Genomic DNA, 7,350 nt, shown 5'->3' on the forward strand with positions numbered 1-7,350 from the left:
TAGCAAACCTCCACCTGCCATGAGACCCCTCCCCAGCTGCTGGGGGCTGCTCAGGTCTCTAGGTTCTTTGAACCCTGTATCCCCTCCCCCTGCCCTCTCTAATGATGCTAATGATGCTAAACATCTTTTCATGTGTGTATTTGCCATCTGGACATCTTGAGTGCCATGAGAACCTATAATTCTAAATTTCAAAAACATTTTATGAAAGATGGTGTTCCCTTTCCACTAGAAAACTGACCATTTTACAGGTGAGGAGGCTGCTGCACAGACAGGTTAGATACTTTAAATCCAGGCAGCCATGATGTAACATGAGGCATTCAAATCCAGCCGACTCAGGAGGTCACACAGTTTCCTGTAAACTCCTCCTCCCCCAATCTCTTCTCACAGCAACAGTCTCTTTCCTTTGACAACTGTGGAAGACTGCAATTTGATCCTACTGACAAAGTTTATGGTTTCCCTTACAGGGTCTTATAACAGGTATTTGAATACATGTCTTTTATTCCCCACTAGACTCTATGGACCCCAAGGGAAAAGTCTATATCTGATTTATCATTTACTTCTCACAAGCATTGGTACATTGGAGCAATGCAAACATTTTACTGAATGAGTGAATGAAATAGTTTTCTGGCACCGATGGAGGGGGAGAAAGCATGACCTAAAATAGTCTCTCATTTACTTCATTCATTCAACAGATAGTGTTTGTGTACTAGGAGAAAGGCACTTGATAGGTCTGGGCAATAGGGACCCAGGCCCAACTTTCACAAAACCTGGATTTAAATGAGGGGGCAGGGGAGCAGAAATTAAACAGAGTCCCAACAATAACGGTGTAACACCAGACTCTGGAAAGTACCACAGAGAAAAAGAGTGAAATGAGAACTTAAAAGAGGGACTCGACCCACCTGATTTCAATTGTGGAGAGGGCAAGCAAGAGCTCTTTGGAATGGAGCTTTAAAGAACAATTTGGAATTACTCAGTGAGAGGACAGGGAAGGGGAAGGAAGGGGGAAGGGAAGAGGAGACAAGAGAAGTATGTTGGAGGGTAAGGTTCGTTTTTCAGCTGAAGGGACAGAATGCAAATATATGACGTTTCAGAGACACGAAAGAGTTTGCTAGATTGGAGACACAGGCAGAAGGTACAGGAGAGTGAGACATGCCTGCAGAGGTAGCTAGAGGCCAGAGCACAGGTCCTTGTGGTCCTTTTAGACTGTGGTAAGGCCTCTTATCTTAAAACCAAACTAGCAGAGAACTGGCACGTAGATAGTGGCATCCAGACTTCTCACCACTTTTACAGGCACAAGTGCTAGTCTGGGCATGCTTGGCTGTATTTAGACCCATGGAGGCTCATTGGGCAACACTTTTTGGCCTTTCCTCGAGCATCTGTCAAAATCTATTTAAGTAAGAAATGTAGGCAGACTTATCTCTGCACCTTCCCCAACTTCCAGACTACGTCCCATTTCCTGCTTCTCCCCTTCAGAGATTTTAGAGATTTAAAGACCAGGAAAACTTCTCTCCTCCTAGAATCCAGTCCCTGTTTATCAATTCTGATATGCATTAGACTCGCTTGAGGGAGCTTTTCAGGCACTTCCCCCCCCCCCAGAGTTTCTGATACATCAGCTCTGGGATTTTTATTTTTATTTATTTTTATTTTTTTTAAATTTTTTTTCAACTTTTTAAATTTATTTTTGGGACAGAGAGAGACAAAGCATGAACGGGGGAGGGGCAGAGAGAGAGGGAGACACAGAATCGGAAACAGGCTCCAGGGTCCGAGCCATCAGCCCAGAGCCTGACGCGGGGCTCGAACTCACGGACCGTGAGATCATGACCTGGCTGAAGTCGGACGCTTAACCAACTGCGCCACCCAGGCGCCCCAGCTCTGGGATTTTTAAATCTGATACATCAGCTCTGTATTTTTAAAACCTTTTTTTGAGTGATTCTTGTATGTAACCAGGATTGTGAGTGACAGTATTTTAGGAACTCATTGAGACAGATGTAGTGTTCTGATACCATCTCCCCCGTGTAGTGGTGCAAAGGCGAGAAAAGTTTTTCTTAGAACGATCGAGGGAGTTTTCCTTAGTCATGTAATAGTTACCTGTACATGGAATAGCTAAAGCTTAATTTCTTCCAAAATACCATTGTTATTTATTTTAATGTGACGAATGAGCTCTAAACAGAATAACATTGATAGTGTCTGTTTTATTTCCTCGAACACTTAACTTTTCATCTTAAATATCGAATAGAAGACATAGTATAAGGTGACCCTGTGCCAATAATTACATTTTTATTTATTTATTTATTTATTTATTTTTTTAACGTTTATTTTTGAGACAGAGAGAGACACAGCATGAATGGGGGAGGGGCAGAGAGAAAGGGAAACACAGAATCAGAAGCAGGCTCCAGGCTCTGAGCCATCAGCCCAGAGCCCAACGCGGGGCTCGAACTCGCGGACGGCGAGATCGTGACCTGAGCCGAAGTCGGACGCTTAACTGACTGAGCCACCCAGGCGCCCCTACATTTTTAAGCACTTTGCAAAGACAGGACTATTTTCTTAATTTACTTTCTTTTAAAATTTACTTTATTTTTATTTCAATTCCATTAAAATTAATATACAGTGTTATATTAGTTTGAATTGCACAATATAGTGCTTCAACAATTCTCTACGTTACTCAGTGCTTATCATGAGAAGGATACCCTTAATCTCCTTCATCCATTTCACCCACCCCCCTACCCCTCTGGTAACCATCAGTTTGTTTTCTATAGTTAAGAGTCTGTGTTTTGGTTTGTCTTTTTTTCTTTATTCATTTGTTTTGTTCCTTAAACTCCATGTATAAGTGAAATCATATGGTATTTGTCTTTCTCTGTCTCTCTCTGACTTATTTCACTAAGCATTATTCCCTCTAGTCCATCCATGTATTCTGCCATTACCAAAGCCTGGGAGAGACACCAGGTGTTAATATCGATTGAATAACTACAAACTGCCAAGTTCTTTGCCAGGCAGTTTACGGACATCATCTCATTTCCTTGCAGCAGATTTATGAGATAAAAATCATTATTTCCATTTTTTATGGATAAAGAAACTGAAGCTCAATAAAGTTCAGTAACTGAGAACCACATACCTAATAATTCATAGAGTCAAGTTTGTCTAATTTCAAAGTCATATAGTTTTTCCATGCCTAGACAATGTTTCCCTTCTGGAGGAGGAAAGAAAATATATTTTAAGCCACATCTGATATAGGTTGGCTCTCAAATTACTTAATTGACACATATGTGTTTTCATCAACTGCCTACATTTGCATATTTATGGTGTCCCTAACCCATTCAATCTCTCCTCCCTGAAATGGCTAGTTGTGGAACTCTTAACCACTGGCCATAGCATGTATTAACTCTCAGACAGGAAGTGTGCATCAGTTTCAAGGTGGATAGGAGATTGCTGTTACTTGAAGGAGAGAGACCTTGGGCTTTAGACAGACTGGGAGTAGGATCAGGACTGTGAAAGTGCTAATGGTTCTCCTCCAAATGTCTAGTGGTTCTAATCTCTATGATAGATACCAAAGCTGTGAATTGTGGCTAAATCTTTCCAGTGCCTCCTCAGCTTGATCCCCATCCTGGGTCAGTATCCCTATAGGTAATTTCTCTCCTGACTCTGGCACTCCGGACTTTCTACCACCACGAATTGACTTTTACCTCTATAAAGAAAGGGAAAAGAGGGATGCCCAGACCTTGGCAGAAAGCGCTCACGCCACTACCCTTTGCTGCCCTCTACTGACCATATCTGGAAATTACATGTAACCGTTCAGGCCCCTGGCCCAAAGCAGACACTACAGTGAGTGAAAACAAGCACACAAAATTTGAGGGTGCACCAAAACAGTAAATAAGATATGATATTTTAAATTAATATTTTTAAAAGCCAAATTTCAAACAATACATGATGAAGAAAATATCTAAATGTACCTAAAATAGTACCCTAAAATAGCTCATATGTACATAGTCCCTGTCATTCATCATTTCATTCAAGAAAGAAGTCAAATACTACAGTGGAAAATCATGCTACTAATATTGACCAACCTTTTTCATCATTCACGCATACGGGAAAAAAAATCCCAGAAAATTTAGATTAAACCAACAACAAAAATGAGAAGGTCCAAGTGGAACAGTTTTAACAATTAACTCCTGAAGAAAACAGGTAAGAGAACAGAGGAAAAAAAACAAAACAAAACAAAACAAACCAATAAATAACAACAACCCACAACAAAAAAAACTAACATCTTCAGAGTCAAGAAGCCAAAGAATAGGTGGCTATGAAACAAGAACAAATAAAGAGAAAGAGTTCTTGGAAATTAAAGGTATCATTGACCAAATTAAATTTAATAGAAAGTCTTGAAGATGGAGTTTAAGGAAGCCATTTGACCTTGACACTTGGAACATTCATCTTTCAGTTTTAATAACATAAGATTACCCTTTCTTTGTCAATAAGTAGAGCTATTCAGTTCTTCAGAAAGAAGTAATTTAATAATTGGAATAATGTAAATGTTGTTTTAATTTGTAGAATCAACATATAAACAAAACTTGGAAGACAACAATGCAAGACAACAACACAAGAGAAACTAATATTACCACTGATAATATAAAAAAAATGGAAGTCTGACTATTGAGGCAGCAGAGAGACGTGGAAGAAAATGTCACAGATCTTTCTCACTTCAATATAGCAAAAAGATCAAGATATACTGCCTAAAATTGATGGAACAAAATATAGAGTTGAAGCATACTCTTTAAGATTATACATAATCACCAGAAAAACCAAAACAGTATTAACTGGGAAAACTGAGAAGTGGATGGATAAAAGAAATAAGTTTCTCATCTTTCAGTAGATACTATCTCAAGTTGATAAACAAGAAATGAAAGTATCAACATATGTTTCAGAGGAATGGTGATAACCACCCGCTGAACAAAAAATACTTAAAAATAGAGGGCTGGAAATGGGGAGTGGAGGAACGAGTTCAGGTAGAGATTTTACTTTTCATGGTACCACTGTCTACTGCTTGGTTTTTAAAATTCGCATATGCATTAATTTTACACTCTGAAAGTTAAAAGAAAACAACTTTCTGCAGCTGCAGCTCTTGGCACCATTTCCTTCCCAGCTGCAGTCTCTCTCTTTAAACCGACGGTCAGATCCTACTGAGACAGGAAGGAGTAAAAGCAGAAAAGTTTCTGCTCTGAAATTTAAGTGTTCTGGAATATTGTTTGTTTGCGCTTGTGTTCTATCTTTGCAATGGCCCAACTCTTTGGAATACTAACTTTTGACTAATCTGTGATATGTAGACTCTCCTTAAAGTTTTGCTAAACTTTGTTATCCTTCTGTTCTTGACAAAGAGTAATCCTGACTCGTTGGCTGTTACTGTGATCGTGGTATTTTATTTTCTTAGAATCTTGATTCTGGTCAACTGCTGCCTAGCTGGGTCCTACTCAACCTGCCTAGGTAGGAATGAAGTTTCCTTAGTGGTTATCCTCTGAGACTCAGCAGGCATCAGCAGAGTTGTAAAACTTGTGTTTTGAATCCAGTCCTTCTCTCTCCACCCTCTGTCCCTTCATGGCCCCGAACTAAGGTATGGGGGGTCTGTTCCTTACTCCAGAGGTCTCATTTGGGGACTCAGCCTTCATCATTTTCCTTGCTTCCTCGCTCTCCCCACGTCCCATCACCAGTTTCTAAGATGATAGGCTGTGGCCCAAGTTTCCCTCATCCCCACCAACCCCCAACCCCCATTCACTTAGAAGGAACCAGGTTGAACAGGTATATAACACACCCAATTGGTGCTTGCCACTCAGTAGATGATTGTTACCCACAAATTTCCTTTCCCAGTCCTGGAAGCTGTGACTCTGTTTTTGCAGAGTTGTATTGGCTATTATGATTAAGTACACATGGGGTGCCTGGGTGCCTCAGTTGGTTAAGCATCTGACTCTTGATTTTGGCTCAGGTCATGATCTCATGGCTTCACGGATTCAAGCCCCACGTCGGACTCTGTGCTGGCAGCGTGGAGCCTGCTTGGGATTCTATTTCTCTCCCTCTCTCTGCCCCTTCCCGACTCGTGCTGTCTCTGCATCTCTCAAAATAAATAAATAAACTTAAAAAAAAAAAGAATTTTTATGATTAAGTACACAGTTATCCAAGAACTGTAATTTTGACATTAAATATTTTGGACAGCACAGACTCAATCTTTAAGACCACTAACTCCTAGACTTGGTCAGTGAGACTGCCATCCATAAAGAAATTCCCATCTGTATGTAGGTATCCACTGGGTATGTCCATATCTAGATAGTTTTTAAAGAGGCTTGAGATGTTTCCCTTGCATGGAAGTGGAGCACAAGTGGTCGTGCTTATACTCAGAGGCCTTTTTTAGCACAGATAAAATGTCAAAACAATAAAGATTTTGATCTGATGTAAGTTCCTTTGTGCAAACAAGCTTGCATAGCAAAACGGTGCAGATAAACGCAGATGAAAATGGACTTTATACAAATAAATGAAATTATATTATGTTTCTCTATTATAAAAATAGATCAAATAGTAAGAGCAAAAAATAGGTGAAATGGTAACATAAACGGACTTGTGTAATCAGAGGGTCAACTCCTGACATTTTCCTCTCCAGGCCTTTTCTAATAGTTTTGTTGCTAAGGCTACAATGTTTTTGCCAGATTGGAATAGGACTGTCAACTCTAATGAAGATTAAGTAGCTTTCCCAACTAGATTTTTTTTAATAAGCATCAGTTAATACTGCTAGTTTTAAAAGCCATATTCACGAAGAATGGAAAGATCTTTAAAGATCTGTTCTTAGAGGGGCGCCTGGGTGGCGCAGTCGGTTAAGCGTCCGGCTTCAGCCAGGTCACGATCTCGCGGTCCGTGAGTTCGAGCCCCGCGTCAGGCTCTGGGCTGATGGCTCGGAGCCTGGAGCCTGTTTCCGATTCTGTGTCTCCCTCTCTCTCTGCCCCTCCCCCGTTCATGCTCTGTCTCTCTCTGTCCCAAAAATAAATAAAAAACGTTGAAAAAAAAAATTAAAAAAAAGATCTGTTCTTAGAGCATATAACTAATAAAGTTTGAACTTTAGTAGCATTTCTATTCCACAGTTATGCCAACACAAATTTTTATCAGTTACATTGGACAAAATAACTTATAATTTCACATATTTAATAAAAAAGGAATAAGAAATTACTTGCAATTTTAGCCCAAAATTAATTCCCTAAAGAGTAAATGAGGTCACTTAATAATTCTTTTGATTGGCTGGAAAACTGTTTCACAACTGCTTGCAAATTCACACTTGATTTATTCTTTGAACTATATAGACTAAGTTAGAGGTTTAAGCCC

Source organism: Panthera uncia, chromosome B1, assembly GCF_023721935.1.
Source record: "Panthera uncia isolate 11264 chromosome B1, Puncia_PCG_1.0, whole genome shotgun sequence".
Taxonomy (NCBI): domain Eukaryota; kingdom Metazoa; phylum Chordata; class Mammalia; order Carnivora; family Felidae; genus Panthera; species Panthera uncia.